Source organism: Cyprinus carpio, unplaced genomic scaffold (genome assembly GCF_018340385.1).
Source record: "Cyprinus carpio isolate SPL01 unplaced genomic scaffold, ASM1834038v1 S000006658, whole genome shotgun sequence".
NCBI classification, from domain to species: domain Eukaryota; kingdom Metazoa; phylum Chordata; class Actinopteri; order Cypriniformes; family Cyprinidae; genus Cyprinus; species Cyprinus carpio.
Genome location: NW_024879282.1, coordinates 913,837 through 933,660, shown reverse-complemented (window position 1 = coordinate 933,660; position 19,824 = coordinate 913,837). Strand labels below are relative to the sequence as shown.

Sequence of the window (19,824 nt, the reverse complement as noted above, 5' to 3'; positions counted from 1 at the left end):
TAACAAACCCTTAGTAGTCCCATCCTACATCCTTGAGTATAAGAGACATAAATTGGCGACCACATATGGTGCAAACAGTTTGACCTCAAAACAGAATCCAACTTTTCTCCACACTTACGTGTGTTTAGAACCAATCTCCCCACTGGCCTTTGATGTCATCATCCTCTGGCTGTTCAGTGATTAAAGGCCATCAAACGCCAGCTTTCTTGCCAGCTCTTTTCTCTCGTCTTAAAGATGACCAGTGGAATCTAACAAGACCATGCCCATGATGGATAACTCAGTCTCATAATAACACAAGTTCAAGCACTAAAATATAAATCCATGGTTCAAACCTTGAGTCAGTTGTATCCAATAATGGATAAGAAAGCGATGATGGTGTGCACAATGGCCAGGCAGGCCAGAGTGGGCTGCATGTATCCGGTACTCTCTTCCAGAAAAAAATAAACTGGACCTTCCTCATCATCATCATCGCCGCCTCCATCCTCTCCACCACAGACCCCAAAAAGTCCCCCCAAAACCCTCAAAAACACCACAGACCCCAAAAACACACATCAGCCAAAAAACTCGACAGTAATCGTAGGAGTATCAGATACCTGGCAAAATAACAACAAAAAAATTGACATTAGATTTTATTTTTACATCTATATGCATTTTAAAGTAAAATTATTGCGAGGCATGCCATTTTGACTGAATTAATTTAAACATTTAAACAAAAGGACATAAAAACAAGCCTAGAAATCCAAATAAAACCATTAATTAAAATCTGAAAACAGTGTGAAAATCTAAAATAGGTTTTCCGACCTTGTAGAAGAGAAGAATGAGTTCAAGGCAAAGGCGATGAACAAGCCAGAAACGAAGGTTGTAGAAGTTACGGGACAAACAGTTCTGTAGATGGAAGTGGAGAAGAACATTAATTCTTCTCATTATTCAAAACTCATTAATTCAAGATTTATAAGAAAAATATATTTTCTCTTACCATGAATTTATTTCTTTGAACTCCAATTCATTCCAGAGCTCAAAATCCTGCCCCCCATTGGCTGATTTCTTTTTTCCTTCTTGGCTTTGGTGGCTTTCACAGGTTTTGGTTCTCTTCTGGTGTCGTTTCAGGCTTGAGCTCTGCTTCCTTCTCAGCTTCTTCTCTCCATTCTCAGTGCTGTTACACACGGAAGAGGTCATTAAAATGTAAATACATCTAGAAAAAAAACAACAGCAAAAAAATCTAACAAGCAATACAATGTCCTTGTTTTCCCCTTCATTTGGGAGTCAGACTCACTCTGCTTTCTCAGGCTCAGGGGGAGGTTCTTCAATAGGAGGTTGCTCAGGTCCTGCTTCTGGTTGCTGCAGCATAAAAAAAAAACAAGGACCAACATGACACATACAATTAATATTCTTTGTGTAGAAGATCAGTGAAGGAACACTGGGAACCCAGCTGAATAAACACCATACCATTTTCCTCTTCAGTAAAGGAGTGCCCTCTGGAGTCGGTGGCTCTATGGGGGTCGTGTCACCCATATCTCCAAGTCCACCAGGTGTATCGATACCAGGAATCTTCCCACCGTCTTTTTCCTGGATGTCCTCATCCTCTTCCTCTCCCCCTCCTGCTTCCATTGAGTCTGTTATACCTCCTGTGTCCTGCTCCTCTCCGCCCCTTGGTTCTCCAGGTAGGTCTCCATGCACCTCATCCTGTGTGGGATCCGGCATGCTGGCCAACAACTCGGTGACGGTGATGTTTCTCTTGGCCCCTTCAACTAAACCACCTCCAAAAAGTGTATGCCAGATGAGCAGGAAGAAACCTTTACACACACTGTAAATGAAATAGAGGATGCCCATGAGGATTGTCCACAGGAAGGTAGCAACCCTGACCACAATTTCCTTGATGGTCATCTTCCTGATCCTGCGGTACTGTCTGCGAATATTCCTAAAGGTAAACATTCCCAGGAAATTCATGATGCTTTGGATGAAATCAGCAAAGGCGGAGCTTGATTCTGGCTGGCCCTCCTCTCCACCACCCTCTTCATCTCCGCCATCTCCTCCTTCGGGTTCCTCCTCATCATCCTCTTCTTTCTCCTCCTCATCCTGCTCTGAAATCTGTGAAGCGATATTCATCTCAAAGATGGTGTCCTCACAGAAGTTGACAAAAAGCTCCATCTTCTCCGATTCGCCACCTTCGTTGACCACGTCAAATATGAACTGCCGCTTGGACTCTTTGACTTGCGGCATTTCCCATTGCTTACGATTCACCTCACTGATCTCAAAGTAGATTCTCTCGATCTTCCTGCTGGCGCCCATTATCTCGATTGCGACCCAAGAATGGGCGGAAATAGTTCAGAACGCTCTCAGCTTGTTTCGAGGAAGTTCTGCAACCTAGTATCATGAGGAACATGTTCAAGAGAGGTTGGTTAGCAGCACCGCTATGTTAAAACCAATGTCTTTTGCTGGCTCTTGGAACCGACTGGCAAACTCCTCGTAATTAATCATCTCATTCTCATCTGCCTCAGAGCAGGACAATAGGAATTGGATCTCTGCAGGTGTGTACTGTTTCTGACTGTCCATGGCTTTCTGGAAATCCTTCTTGGATATCAAACCTCTAGAGTCTGTCACATAGTCACGGAATGCATCAGACGCAACAATGTCCTTCAGCTTGAGGAACATGTCGAAGAATTTAAGGATCATTTCTACATTACTGGACGACTCCACTAGCATGGTCCACCATTTGGCGAGCAATGGTGCCATTTACAACATTACCTGTCAAAACAGAGTCAGTACAGTGTAATCAGGTCTAGACTGAATTATATTAAACCGATGAACATAAACGCAAGATTTTCTTCATAACCTCCAACAGAGACAATAACATGACCCACCATATCTTTCTGAAGGTCCAACAACTCTTTCAGAAGACCAATCTGACTGGAATCCTATGAGAAATTGAAAGACATATTAGCTGTACCATAACATATATAATCTAAATCAGCAGCTTTTATAAAAAAAATATAGAATGTATAATTTATAAAATGAAAAGAATTTTATTTTAGACATAACAGCTTCATTATTTGTGAGGGTATAACTTGCTGTTTAAGGGTATGATCACATAATAAATACATAAGCATCTTTATAAGAAACGTTACCTTATCAGATTGGTTGAGGATAATCTAAAAACTGTAACATTTAAATGTAGGTTAATGCATGCAGTAACAATAAGGGTTAATTACTAGAAACAGAAACACTCCATACACACAAGAGATCATGAAAAAAAAAAAAACATCACACCAAAGGCAGAATTGTAGAAGAGGCAAAACACTTTTTAATACAGCAAATTCACATAAAGCTAAAACACATGGTTTTTTATGGGTAATGTTAACTGCCATCCATTCTCTCAGGGTGTTTGACACACTTGTTTGCATACTTGGCAGATTTTTTGTTTTTTCCTTTTTTCAATGCAGAACATTTAAATGAAATTGTCATGTTAAATGAACAGAAATAATTATTTCAAAAATAGATTTTGTGTCAAAAAAGAAGGCAAACTGGGTTCAAACACCTGGAACATAAAGGGGTAAATTCAAATACAGCCACTTCAATAGATAAATAAGAGTGATACATACTCTTCCCTGCATACGGCATATGAAAAACAGTTTTATTAATCAGTAAAGCATTGAGAGTAAAACAGTATTACATTCCAACATACCAGTCGTTAAAAGCTTGAAAAAGGCATTTAACATGCTCTTTAATTTAGCTTGTAATCTAATCATTAAAAACAGTTCATAAGCAACTACTACAACTTCATTTACATGCATTTCCTATTAGCAACTTAAGTAATGATTTCCCTTTTAGTAGAAATTAAACACATTTGCTACTGGAGAAAGTTTGTAGATATATTGAGAAGCTGTACAATATGTTTTATGTTACATAAAAGATACTGAGATACCAAAACTACTAAAAAGCAAGCTGTGAAAATTACGTGAAATTAAGCCAAACTTCATGTACATGAATGACTATCTCAACTATGTGATCTAATGCATTCATATAGAATGAAAACAAGAAATGTGTAGGTAACAGAGCAATCAAGTTCAGATGGGTTTACCTGAGCCAGTTTCATCATCATATGGGCAAACACATGCAGGAAGCCCACCACAGCATCCCACAGGCGACTGTGGGCCAGGGACTGCTGGTTTCCTGTGCAGGGACCCTGAAACAGAAGGACAACTTAAATACATGAGTGTATGGTTTTAGAAGAAATTAATGTGCTGAGAACACTAAAAAATCAAATTTTTCTCGGGAGAAAATTCCACAATTCAGCTATTCAAACAGAGGGGTTGTGTATAAGTTACACGTGAAGACCATAAAATTTATATAATTTTATATTAATGTTAATGATCAAAGAAATAAGAAGATGTACCTGGATATACTCAGTAAGGCTGTTGAACACCTGTTTGGCCACAGTCATAGCTTTAGAGAAGTTCCTCTTGCCTGGTTCATCTATGATGTCTTTTCCTGAGTAATACCAGTAAAAATCACTGATAGACTCCTGGAAAGAGGAAAATAAACATCCACAACTAATAAGTGTGCAGATATCAAAAATTAAAGCAACACTTTATATCGGTCTGTAAGTTCAAGAATATTTAACTATGCCTGAATTAGTCAGTTTTCAAAAGGGAAAATGACATCACCTGTAGTCTCAGCAGGTAATCCCAGTACAGATAATGACATTGATAGTTGTGGTGCTGCCTGTCTGTGTTCTCAGGTAGTTCTGGAAGTCTAACATTAAAGTAAACTCACAGATGATTAAACAGTCAATTTGTACAACAATTACATACCATAACTCTTGAACCTTGGTTCTTGAAATTCACTCTTTGTGTTTACAATAAAAAACAACCGCATAATAGGTTTCAAACAATATGATGGTGTGTAAATAATGACAGAAATAACCTTTTTTTCAAGCAATTAAAACAAACTGCAATAAATTTCACTGTACATGCAGATTCAGGACCCACCATTGTTGTGGCCCTCACAGAGGAGCTGCAGAAAGCGGAAGAGGTCACAAGTGAACTCATCGTCAAGCCATGACCTTCTCACCTATGTGAAAGGGAAGTAAATATGTGGAAACACATCACACATACGTGAACATGTTCTTTGTGACACTGATCACAAGTTTAGTGTAGCGGCAGTCTGATTAGAACTGAGAAGAAAAAGATAGTAAGTGGAAAAGAGAGTGATTAAACAGCTTAAATCGCTCATGTTATAATGTTAGTGCAAACAGCAATATTTTCGTCCCTTTCTGTAAGAGATAAGCAGGAAATTTAGTTCTTTTTGTTTCAATCCACTGCCCAGTTCAGTATTAAGTACACTGACCAAGTTGTCCCACCTAGTGCACCAAAAAATCCCAGAGAGCACCAGTGAGCAATATGACACAGATAACTGATAAAAAAAAACAATTGAACAGAATTGAACAATTCACTTCGTTGTGAACTAGGGAATGGAATGAGACAGCCTTTAGCGTAATCACTGGCTCTTTAACTTAGACTGAATTACAGAAGCACAGAATAACACACATCACTTTATTCAAATAACACAACACATATACATAAACTATACACATACACAATAATGTGCATATATGATATAACACAGATATAAGGACACTGATATAATCACATATACCGTGGCTCAAACACAGATGTGGGTTTAATTACAACATGAAGCCCTAACATAGACGATACTTCAGCATGCAGGACCAGACCTACTGCAATCCCTAAACCTCAGCTGTGTTTGGATAGGTAAACAAATCTAAATTCATGAAAATTACAAGCTTTCAGCATGGAATGATCTGTTCGCAAAATAGCTTCTTTGATAATTCCAGCAGATTTGTTGCATAGAAAATTCACGATGTTAAATTGCACCGCTAAACTGTTTGTGCGCTAACATAACCTACCGTTTTGATAATGCCTGATTACTGGATTAATTATGACCTCAAGCTAATGTCTGATGGTGAAGCCAAGACCAGAGTTAGATCATTCATATGGTTTAATTCATAACCAAGGTCAGGATTTGGTAAGTTATATGTATTTGTTAGGAACAAAAAACATATTCTGAACTTTTAGTAACATTATATGAAATGTTAAGACCTTTTTATATGTAAAAAACAAAGTTCATTAATGCAAAAACAACATTAAAAATAAAAATGTAAGTTCTGTTACACTAATTAAAATGCAGCATATATTTATTATATAATTTAACTCTTGTTTTCTTTAGATTAGACACAATGCAGAGTTCTAGAGTTACAGTAGAATCTGTCTCAGCACTCAAAAGGAGAAAGAAAACACTTCAGTCACATTCTGTGTTGGTGTGTATAACTATTATACACACAGTTACTACCCATTTGGATTTTGTATCATTCTTAAACAATAATTTTTCTGGGTTAAAATACAGTAGAGATTCAATGTAATTTCTTGATATAAATGTTAAAAGGAGGTAAAAGCATTTAATTACTTTCATTATATACTAAACTAATATTTACTAGATAGAAATACACTTATCCACACAAATAGTTATCATCCGGTTGCCTTTAAAAAAGGTTGACCTATTAGCCAGTTAACTAGAATTAAAAGTATCAGTGAAGATGATGATGAATTTGAGAAAGAGAGAAAAATAATGTTTTATTTTATCAAAGATCTAATACTAATCCAGAGCTTATCTTTTACATATACTCCAAAGACAATTAATATTAAAGATATTATATTGAAGTATTGGTACGTTCTTAATGATGATCCAAAACTTAATGGGATATTTAATCAGGAACTATTAATTACTTATAAAAGGGCTAGTAATATAAAAAACAGAGTTGTAAAAGTGTGTTCTACAAAACAAATTTCACAAAATATAATTTTATTGGGCGATTGTAAATGTGGAAATTGTGAATTTACAAAAAATTACAATTTTTTTTAAATCATCCTGATAATAAAAGTCCTGTTTTTATCAAGAGTTTTATAACATGTGAGAAAAATTATGTGATTTATATAACCCAAGGCACATGTAACAATGTTATGTTAGTGAAACATCCCGTTCATTAAAAGACAATTAGAATAGAAAGGATCTTAAGAGTCCTGTTGCAATACATTTAGTGAATGTAACCATAAAATGTCATCTTTTTTCTTTCTTTAAACTGAAACGGTTAAACAGATAACATTGATTTTATATGAAAGAAGCGGGAGACTTTTTGGATCTTTTATTTGAAAATTTTCCAAATTGTATAAATGAGGATTTTTCTCTTAAAGAATTTTTGTGATGGTGTTTTAAGTGTGTTGTATGACTCTTTTTTTTATGTGTTTGGGTACCTTAACTCTTGCTAATTAGTGTGATGTCTTGAGTGAATCTTGTCAGCTGTTGCTAATCCAATATCGAGTGCTTTTAAATGCTTATGTATTATACGTGTTGAATACCCGGAGGAAGGCTCTTAGGCTAAAACGTGTTGGTATTTTTATAAAAAATTATTACAGTTCCCTTCATAACAAGTGGTGCTGGACTCTTTTTCATATATAGGTCTGTATAACCATACAGTAATTATGATAGAGCATAATGCAATCTGCATTTAGGATGTGACTGAAAGTTGTTTTTTCAAATCCTTGAGTGATAAGATTCATAAATGTATTCTAAAAATTCCGAAGCACATAGAAAAATTTCAAACAAAAATGATTACAAAGAGATAAAGGGACAGAGAGGAGTGACAGGAAGAGAGAAATGAAAAATAGAGGGACACAGGCATTATTTACCCCGTTCTAGCTTCACGTCTGAGGCCCATGAAAGGAAGGAAGGATGAAAAGAGATGGGGGACAAAAGTATAATTATGGAAAAATAGGGATGGTGAGTTGATGGCAAACAGACGACATGGAGTGAAAAGGGAATTATTCATGGTCAATATCATAATCTGTTTATTGACATCATATTAGACTAGATTTATTACATCCGGAGAGGGTGGCAATATGATTACTATTAATTTTTTCAACTGATAAATTTGGTCAACAAATTATGTGCATTTCCATGTTAGAATGACCAAACATGTATGATTACAGATGGATGACTGAATACTTAGATGCCGTATCCCATTTTGGCCTCAAGTTTTGGAGCCAAACAAGACCGTCTACACGTTTATGGATTCAACAATCTCTATTTGCTATAGTTACTCTATAGCTGCAAATTACATTTGGTAAGACTTAACTGATCTTCCTTTCGACAATATATTGGTATTAATGTTGATGAAAAAAAAATTCTAGATCATTCATATCACTTACTTGTTCCCTCCTCTGACACCATACCTAGACCCTCCGCTTTATTCTGCCTCTCAAAGGCATTCAAGTCCAAAACACTGTAAAAGAGGAAGAGACACTGACTTAATGAATCATTTAACTAATGTGATTGTGAAATGACAACAGCTCCCAGTCAGAATATACCTGCAGGTCTGCATTAGAGCCTGGACAACTGAGGAAGAAACCCACATCCTTCTTGGTCTTTCAGATAGTCCCAGCATTTTCTGCAAGTAAATTACCAGTGCGGTTACATCGGAGTATTAGTTTAGGGTCTGATTCACTGTCACGCCTCCATGCAGATGACTGCTAACAAACCTGTTGGACCTCACAATTCCCGCCATTTAGAATAGAAATACCAAGTTTTAGGGTGGAAGAGACCATGCAACCGTCTCACCTTTACAAAAAGAAAAGGATTTTAAAGATCCACTGAAGTGCTTAGTGCTAAGTTTGAATGCTTATATCTTCTAAATGCGAATTTTTGTCCTTGTTTTGGAAACACACTAGATACCTTAAGGGTTAGTTCACCCAAATATTAAAATTATGTCATTAATGACTCACCCTAATGTCGTTCCAAACCCGTAAGACCTCCGTTCATCTTCGGAACACAGTATAAGATATTTTAGATTTAGTCCGAGAGCTTTCTGTCCCTCCATTGAGAATGTATGTACGGTATACTGTCCACGTCCAGAAAGGTAATAAAAACATCTTCAAAGTTGTCCATGTGACATCAGAGGGTCCGTTAGAATTTTTTGAAGCATCGAAAATACATTTTGCTCCAAGAATATCAAAAACTACTACTTTATTCAGCATTGACTTCTCTCCCGGGTCTGTTATGAGCGCGTTCACCTCACATCTGGTTCGCGAACGAATCACTCGATGTAACCGGATCTTCTTGAACCAGTTCACCCAAATCGAACTGAATCGTTTTGAAAGGGTTCGCGTCAACAATAAGCATTAATCCACAAATGACTTAAGCTGTTAACTTTTTTAACATGGCTGACACTCCCTCTGAGTTCAAATAAACCAATATCCCGGAGTAATCTCATTTACTCAAACAGTACACTGACTGAACCGAGCCAGATAACGAACGAAACATTGACCCGTTCATCGTGATGAGTCATTAATGACATAATTTTAATATTTGTGTGAACTAACCCTTTAAGGCTAAAATATTCATACTAAATAAAAAACTTCAATTTTGGTTTCATGGGGACTTCAAAGGTTTTTAGGACAAAGAATGAAGACAAAGTGTTCAAGCTTCAAAAAAGATGAACATGTACCTTTGCAGGCGCTTATCATCTGTAGGACCATCTCAGCAGCCCCTCTGTTGTGTAAACGTGACTGCTGGTAGAGGAGTCTTTGCTTTTCCATCTCTTTTTCCTATAAGGTTAAACATGGAAAAAATGCACTGTCTGAAAAGCCTTACCAAGTCTCTTTACTCATAAAATGGTTCTTTTGCTCAATTTCCCTTTCCCTCTAATTAAACTACAGACACCTTACCATAACACTTAAATCATCTTTCTTTATAAGCAGAAATGCTTGTTTTTCTATACTGGCCAGTTGCTATGTCATTCATAACAGTCTTTTTTTGTCCATGATCTAAAAAAAAAATAGAATTACAGCCAAAAAATGTAATTTTCATCAAAATCATTGGGTATTTCTATATTTAGAAGCTGCTTTTTACTGAGAGGAGGACAAAGGGCAGCAGCGAACATAGGAAGTTACACTAGCCTGAAGCTGTCATCAAGTCAACCACAAGCATTGCTGATGTTCACAACTTCCTTTTCAGCAGTATCATCAACTCTTTTTTAGCACCCTTTCGCAAATGTTTTTGCCTACATATCTTATGCAACACAAACTAAACATTTAATTATTTAGTTAAAATGTGATTATAATAGTGTTAAGGCGATCAGGTGATTGTGAGTGCTTAACATTCGTAAATAATTTAGGCCCTGTTGATGTAATTAATCTTTTTATATTCTTAAACTCTCTTCTCTTTCAATCATTTTCATTTAGCATGCTCCCACCATCACCATTAGTTACGGGACAGTCATACTAACTTCCCACGTTTGTCTATCAGAGCAAACGTTGGACTACAGTAAACTCTCCTGATGGTTTTGCATCTCACAGAGAAACAAAAAGCCATGCAGGTGTTACTCATCTACAGCTCCGTCTCCTGGAGAGTCAACAGTAAACTCAATTAAGTGCCTTCTGCAAATTATACATAACCCTTAACCCAGCATTATTAAATATCAAACTTGTTTTTTGAAATAAAATGGTATTGTAATTATAGATATATTTTAGGAAATACAATTCCATAACAATGTTATAAAAAAGATAGTAAAAGCAAGCTTTTTTTTCCAATTATAGACCATTTAAAAGGTACTGTAGTCCAAAAGGAAAATTTAAAAAGCAAATACAAATGCTGGCTTAATTACAGAAGCTTGCTTTGCCAAAAATTCATTAAACCATAAAGTTTAAACATAAATAATAAATGCATGCATAATACACCCCCCTCCCGTCCCACCCATGCCACCCCCCCTCCCCTGTAAGCCTGACCTAAGTATGCGCCCAAAAGTGTTGGAATACGGTGCATTTTTTCTTCTTCCCATGTCTACACGTATATATGCTCAGTCTGAGTGAGTGTGCGTGTATGGCGTGCACAATCCACTTTCTTATAAGTGCATCTGTGTGTTTGTTCCTCTGTGTGTGTGTGTGTGCAGACTTGGAGACTGCTCTGGATTGAACTGTAGTCTGTGTGTCAATAGATTTGAGAAAACATTAATTAGTCACATTTTTTACATTATTATTGTGCATGAGTTAAAGGAAATCAAGATAAGTGAAAGAATAGAAAGCTAAGCATACAGAAACAGAAATATAACAAATATGCTATCATTAGTGATTACTTACTAAAACAGCATTTGTAAGTAAAATGCATGTTCACTAGACACCTCAATCATAAAGATCACAGCAAGAAAACAATTAAAAAACAACAATAACGTGTCTTTCAAACAAATGATTGAAAAGAAACAATGAGGATGGTGTTTCTTTTGGACTTAAAAGCTGCAACAGGTGAAATTTCACACATTGAAATCACTCCTAGTTCTCAAAATTACCTCTATTTTCGTAATGCAATTATAATTTTATACTTTATAATATCTATTTTTTATTTTTCTTTGTAACATTCAACCTTACAGGTTCATATCTGTTCAACTTTAAAGTATTGTTCTATGACTTAAAAGCTTTATGGCTATTCAATGCAATTTGCTGAACAATTTTGTCATTTTTCCAGCATATTAGTAAAATAGCACATGCTGCAGTTTTAGGTTATCCAAATATTGAATGGTTACAACAAAAAGCATAAAAACAATGACTTAAGCCTAAACTACTAAACACATTATGATAATGCTGCTCTTTTGGTATAAAACATAAATTATTGTTTTTGACAATTTAATTCATATTTATTTATTTTTTGTATTCAAATGTATTCAGCTATTTTTTTTTTACCAATTAATATCTGTGTTTAGTAGGTGGCCCAAAGCTTCATGTCAAATGTTAAATACAAAGAAAGAAAAGAAAAGAAGTTAAAAACACTGAAGTAATTGTAATGTAATAAAACATATTAAATGGAGTCAGATGGAGAGACAGAGAGCACAGCCTGGACAAAGAGACATAAAATGGGATGTGAGTGAATGGATGGATGGATGGATAGATGATACAGTGGTTGGTTTGGATGTCACTCGGGTCTACCACTTCTGTGTCTTCCCCGTCCCCAGTCCCCGGACTCCCCCTACCATCTCTGTCTGTCGCACCTCAAAGGACATCTCCTCCTCTCCCCCCTCTTCCTCCTCCTCTCCCCCCTCATCCTCTTCAATGATGTGGCAACTCTAAATTCACCAGCGATGGACAAAAAGAACATTACACAGCATGAGATCCTGATCCTTTTATATATTTAATAAGAATTCGACAAATCTAAAACCTAATGGAAAATGGCTTAATTAACTGAAATGGAGAGAAGTTACAGTAAATTAGCAGTCTTATATATATGTGTGTGTGTGTGTTTGTGTGTGTGTGTAAAATATAATGACTAAACTGCTGATGATTGTTAACCATAAGACAGAGAGGTCTCACCTTAGCCATGATATCAGCATATGCCATGTACAAGTAATCTATGTCCAGTTTACTGTGACAGAAGTGAGGGGAAAAAAGTAAATATATAGTCAAAGGAAATGGAAGATGTTGTAATCCTAATTGACCCTACAATTTCTTGTTTTTTTTAAATAATTCTAAAAATCATATTTTTAGGTCATAAATACATATTTAGCGATATATTTTTAGATTACAGACATCATGTGGTCAAATTATAATGACTGTCAAACTGTATAATTTGACAGTTACATTACTAATGAACACTGTACATTATAGAGTACTTCTAAACCTATTCATTACATACAGTGTGTATAGAAAAGAATCACCCCCCTTTAAAATAATCACATTTTGTTGCTTTGCAGCTGTATTTACTCAGTGCAACTTATAACAACCAAGCGAAAGATATAACACCAACATATCAAAAAAGTGGACTGCAGTCTTTAAGTCATTTCAAAGATTTTCAATTGGGTTTAAGTCTGGGCTCTAATCAGGCCATGCAAGGACATTCACCTTTTTTCTCCTTCAACCACTGTTTGGTCATTGTCATGTTGGAAGCCTTCTTCTGATTGACAACTTTCTGGCAGAGGGAATTTGACAGTATTTTGCCCCATCCAGTGTTCCTTCTATCCTGACAAGTGTTCCAGTTCCTGCTGTAGAGAAACACCCCCTTTAACAGGATTTTACCACCTCCATGCTTTACTGTAGGAATGCGGTTATTTGGAAGGTGAGTTGCATTGGATTTCCGCCGGACATACTGTTTGGTGTTGAGGCCAAATAATAAAATTTTAGTCTCATCTGCCTCAGAATCTTCAAGGTGTGTTTTGGCAAAGCTCAGTCGTGACTGCATGTGGCCTTTCTTGAAGAGTGGATTTTTTTCTTGCAACCCTCCCGTACAAGCCACATTTGTGGAGAATTTGTGATATTGTTGTCACATGCACACAATGACCACTCTTTGTCATAAATTTCTGCAACTGCTTCAGAGTTGCTGTAAGCCTCTTGGTCACCTCTCTGAACCGTTTCCTCTCGGCTCTTTCATCCAGTTTGGAGCAAAGTCCTGATCCAGGGAGGGTCTGTGTTGTACCAAATGCCTTCCATTTCTCATTAATAGTTTTTCACTGTGCTACTAGGCATTGATAAAATCAGAAAGTAAACACATCTCCATAAAACAAAAAAATATTTTTTCTTCAATATATGCTGGTGTTATATCTTTCACTTGGATGTTATAAGTTGCACTAAGTAAATACAGCTGGATAAAACAAAAACTTTGTTTGTCTTCATTTTAGGCTGAAGAGCAACAAAATGTGATAATTTTAAAGTGGGAGTGATTCTTTTCTATACCCTTTTCTATATCTGTGAACTGTTTTATTTAATAATAGATGATTACATAACATCATCAACGTGAATAGCTTGAGCTATTCTTGAAGCTATTCACTGGTTATGGCCATGTGATCATCTACTTTGGCACCGGAAGCCAAATGTGTCATTGACTATTCAGAGATGTGGAGGGATCTTCCACCTTTTCTCTGTGAGGGCTGTGCCCAGGCTAAAGTGAAGAATGAGCTGATGAAGAGGGTCTGGCTTTGTCTCCTTTTCCTCTTCCTCCTCCTCTTCTTCCTCCATCGCTTTCTATATCAGTAAGGAAAAACCAAACAATAAAACTCTTGTTACTAAAATTTGTCTACAAAGAAAACCAAAACTAACAGGAAAACATTCCCACCCAATATCTTTCATGCTAAAAAGCAACAGTTATTTTTGATATGTGGAGCACATACAGAAAGGGGCATCAATCATTCTAGTCCTCAAAGGGAACATCCTTCGGTTTGGATCCAGTTGTCGCTTATACCCATCCAGGAACATGTTACATGCTCTATGCCTGCAACGAGAGACAGATAGGACATTTCAGTGTATATTATCTTCTCCAAATCCATCCTTTTCTTTTTCAATATAAAGGATTCTTATGTGTAACTGTCGAACATATAATGATTGTGACCTTCTGTCTTGTCGTTCCTCCCTGGGGCAGGTTGTAATGAGGGTGGTGTCATCCTAAAACAGGCTACCGACTCCCTCTACGTCTCTTGCTTTGCCAGCTAGTTATGCCAATACATCTTTTTCGGCGACTTGAGGAAAGGCGGTGCTCAGTCTGAAAATAAAGAACGCGGTCTTGAGAGCTGTTTTCAGATTTAAAACCATAGTAGTAGGAATGGATATTTGTTGCTATATGTTGTTACTGTTATACCAACTCCTGAAAGCAATTTGAGTCGGATACTGACAGTTTCTAGTGGCATTGTTGGGCTGACCGTGTGAGGCCTACCGCGATGTTTGGCCGTCACCAAAGATGAATGCCAGTTATTTGAGTTGCATAGGATGTTTTAAACCTTGGAATTCAAACTCACCACTTCAATGCTGGTAGTGAGAACTGCAGAGACCTGTTTGAACCAGCTTCACAACTTTTTATGGGGCATCTGCCTCTTCGCCTTTCCTGCCATTACCTTACTACCGTCGCCATGCTGCCAGCGCACTAGCGAGGGTTATCAACCGGAGCCCTGAGACGAGAGACAGCATCCAGATTTCACTGCAAAAATCATCACTTTTAAAACAACGACTTTACATCCAGACATACACTCACCTTGCCCCCTGGTGAGGGTGCAGGTTATGTTTTTTTTTTTTTTTTTTCTTGACAGAACTCTTGCTGACCTCCTCATTTGTGTCTTTCTATGGGCAACTCAACAACACACAACAGATGTCCGCTCAGTTTACTATGTTTTAGGCTGACCAAACCTGAAGTTTTTAACGTGAAACTTTATTTATTTCAGCATCGAGGCTTGTAAGTAGACAAAGATAGAAGAGATAGACACAGACAGCTATTGGGACGTGACTCACAACTATCCAAAGAATAGCCCGTTGTCTGGCCAGAGTTAATGAGGGGGCTCCTGCGTCCGTGCAGGAGAGCCACATGCTTCGAGTTCCATATGGGGAAGGCATTTTCTTCAGGGCTGCCACAATGAGGGATGTGTTTGAACAGCAGTATATACGATCTTCCCCGTTCTCTTTTTCTAGATGGTACGCTCCACATATTCGAGCCACCCTAGCATGAGATGAACAATAATAACAGATTCAAAAGCATGGATAACTGACATTAGACATCATGAAATAACTTTGCAATGAGGACCTTATGGCTTCTTGTGAGATGATTTTTCAGAATGAATGATGTCCTCACAGATTACTGTTGACCACAAAAGTGAGACGTCCACCTCAAGGACTGTACTGTCTTTTATTCTTTCTTCCTACCGTTTGGCAAAAACACCAACGCTTGTCTGTGTCCCTAGACCAGCCAGACCCCCCCCGACAACACAAAGCCGACCAATCCCACCCTACTTGAAGGCATTATTTCAGGTCATTAGATTTTATTTGTAAGTTAGGACTTCTTTAGAGAACAGTCCTTGGAAATGAGTCATTTCTGCCGCCCGATTACTGTAGGGTCATTAAGAGGGGAAGGAAGGGTAAATGTTTGAGGGTATGCCTTTTTATCAAAGATAGACAACAACCGTGGACTTAGTGGGTGTGAGGACCAAGTTAGTAGTAGACGTGTGAGAGCTGAAATCCTCACATGCTAACTTAACAGAGAGGTGAGGTGACAGGATCAAAAAGGTGGGTCGATCTGTGAAAATTCATTCAGCTGCAACATCCATTTTAAGTTAGACACATAATAGTGCAGGCACCACTACAGTTAGACCGCAGTACTTTGTAACGCTTGCCAGTGCCATTATTACACATCCATGCATTTGTCTCGCCTAAGGACATGCACCCATCATAACCTATGCCTTGTGCTCAGCCCTCAGTGGTGGAGGAGGAGGAATCTGCATATCCCACACGTAAAATCACTCAGGGGAGTTGTTGGTTAATTATAAAACCCAGGGGGGAACGGATGAATGATTGCGTTTGACTCATTTTGGGTTGCCAAGTCCTTGTAAGGAAACCCAACCCATCGAGGCACCAAAGGAAATCATTGTCAGTAACCTGGATCACACAAGTCCTGTTTGCACCAAATTTTTAGCCCCCTCCAAACAAAACACTTTCCCAGTTTTAGACACTGGGCCTCTTTTTTTTCTTTTTGTGGAGAACATGAGCCAAAACACTATTTTATGTAACTGCTTTGCATGCAATAAGTAAAGCCCTGGTTTTAGACACCACAAATTGTTCTGCTTATGCTTCATTAATGAGACCCATTGCCTGGCGAGAGAGAATATACTGTAGTTGCTGGAAATCTGATTGGAGTACTGATCTTATGGTCTAGCTCTATTAAGGCGGTCGACATCGGACAAAGAAGCACCAGAGTTGCGCCCGTATCTAGAACAATTCGTACATCAAGTACAACACGACGTAGCTGGGTGCCGGGACAGACGCCGCAATGGTGCTGCACAGTTGGTACAGGGTTTCTAGTGTACACTACCAGAAGAAAACAATGTGTTTGAATTTTAAAGACGTGGCGCGATGCGAAGCTGCACTGCGCTTCTTGTCCAGTGTACGAACACCTTTAACGTTTCTAAAGTATGACATATGAAATAACAGGTCAGTAAATTTTATTTTTTTGAATAGAACAGTTGATTTTTTTTTTTAAAATGGAAGTTCGCGTGTGTTTTTATTGAGTATCAAAATTTGATCGACGAGCTGACAGAGCTCAAAAAAAGAAAAAGAAAAGAAAAATGTATAGATAATTTCAAGTAAACTAATTTGCTTCAGCCCATCTTAAAATATTACTAAAATCAAAGTTATTCCGGTTTACGTTATATAAAATCAGTAAGGTTTTCAGTAGTAAGCATGTAGTAGTGTACACAAGAGGTTTTTCAATCTGTGACACTGTTAATAAGGCTTTTAGAAATTTGTGTATCAAATATGATACAGTAGACTGAGGGTTAAGTACCACTCAAAATGAAAAACATGGCCTTTATGTGGGTCTCAGAGCTTGGACCGACATGTCCTTGTCTGGATCTTAAGGGCTCTGGTATTGGTCTAGATTTGGGTCTTGGGAGTCTTATACTAACTTCAACCCTGGTCTAAAAGAATCCATCTATTCTGTTGTGGTGGTACTCAGGATTCGTTTCAGCTGTAGACCACTTTGTTACTGCAAACTGAAAACAATTAAAGCCAAGTTTACAGGTTAATTAGTTCTACAATATGCAAATGTAATCCCTTTTTCCACAATCCCACCTCAATCATTTGCTTTTGATTGCATCAGGGGTCATGGGTTTAAAAGGGGTGGATGGGGAAACAAAAATGGAACAATATGGAGATGTGAGCCATTAGATATAAGTACAGGAACAATTCCAGTTAAGGTGGGATTAATTAGGCAAACATTAGAGGATGGACACTAAATGTCCCCCTTGTTCAAGGAGGATGTATGACGAAATATACATTAATTGAGGTCAAATTCCTTCACATGAATCCAGTTTAGGAAATGAACTGAAATACAGTTTGAATCGTTTGATGTGTGCATTTCTGCAAATTTGGTCTCAGTTGACTTCCTGAACAGATTAAAATATTGACCCCAACCTGCAGCCGTTATACAAAAAGAAAAGGAAGAGAAGAGATGTATGAAGATCCCCATCCGAACTACAGTCCAACAGATGCAAACTGCTGTACAGGGTGATGGCACAGGCCTCCAGGGGCCCGGACCCCTGTGTGACGGACATGGAATCAAGTGCCATGAGCCTGACTCAACAAAGAGATCTTTCATCAAACGCCTCCATTTAGACTCCCCCCTCACACACTGGCTGGACGACGGGCGGCCTGTGGCACATGTGTCCATGGGGATGGAATGATTCTTGAGACTGAGAGGGGCTAATCTTTTCTTCTGCATGACAGAAAACCATTTTACTTATAATTCTTGTATTATATTCTCTTAAATTCACATTTTAAATTCTGTATCTATTAGAAATCTGATCAGTTGAAAGTACTACCATTTTGGGGAAAAGTAAACAAACCATTATGTTATCTAGCATATCCACTGCTATCCACAAAACATAAACATGTAATGGAGAGCGTGTTATTCCTATCGATACTAGTCTTGTCAAACAGTTGAGAAGTCACATATATGTGTGTAGAGTGCCAGTGTGTTGGGGGGGGTTGATGAAATGCCCCCCCAGATGTGAGGTGCCATGCGGTAGCACAGCAGTCGTGCACACAGAGAAGCTAACCTCAGAGTCCCCGGTCTAGAAACCCACCAGCATCCAGATGAGAAAAAGAGGGCAGGGCACAGTCAGAGAGAGAACACCATTAACACTGTTATCTAAATCCTGTAAAACGCATCCGAAAAGCACTTGCCTTTTTGACTAAGAATAAACGCAACGTCTTCAGAAAACGCATGAAACCACAGCATACTTAACCTTTGATGTGGAGCTTGTTGTAAAACAGTTGTAAAAATCACAGCATTTACTTTCACAGCATTTACAATCTGTTTTGTTACGGTTAACTAAAACGATTAGAAATTGTTTTGTTAATTGGCATAGAGCTGAAATTAAATATTAGATGAAACACTTAAACTTTTTTTTTTTTTTTTTTTTACAAAAACAAATTTTAGAAATGTTGCCTTGGCAACTAACTGAAATAAGTTTAAATTGAAGTAATAAAACTGACTTAAAAATAAAGCTAAATATATATATATAAACTAATAAAAATGACCCCAAAAAAAGAACTACTAAAACAAACTAATATTAAAATGAAAACAGAATCTAGAAAAAAATTCAAAATATTAATAAATACTGTAATAGTATATAAATCATTCCAGAGTAACACACAACACAACTATTATGTAAATGTAATGAAGGAAGTAATGAATGAATGAATGAATGTAAAATTGTCAACACACAGTCTAAACTAATATAAAGATGTTAATTCACTCAATAAAAAATACTCTGACCACATGATAATCAAATATTGAAGTAAATCATTGATAAAATATGAAAGTCTATGTCCCATTGATCGCACATTTCAGGGAGCCTCACCTTGCTCATCTTGCTCTTGCTGTCAGCAGTGAGAAAGGACATATTATTAATTTCGTTCATCACCACAAAGTTTTGCTCCTCTCGCTTGAAATTCTGCAGAGAGAATGAGATCACAGAATTGTAGGTTGTTGTTTTCGAATGTCATTTGTTGCAGTTTCAATTAATTAATTTAACATGACTGCTGATACTGTGAGTTGCAATCAGTTTTTTTCTTTCTTTCAAATAGTCAGACATTTGTCTCTTACATGAGATTTGGACCAGAAGATGAAGACCTCTCCCACCATGCGGAACAGCTCCTCAGCATCTGGGTCCCGGAACGTCAGCCATCTTGCTCTAAAACCCATGTGACATTTAAAATGTCAAGACAGTTAAAAATT

At 37.4% G+C, this 19,824-nt stretch overlaps 1 pseudogene; it reads right to left on the bottom strand.

Annotated features, from left to right (window-relative positions):
* The window catches only part of LOC122144390, a 51,100-nt pseudogene that overhangs the window by 2,269 nt on the left and 29,007 nt on the right, over positions 1–19,824 (bottom strand).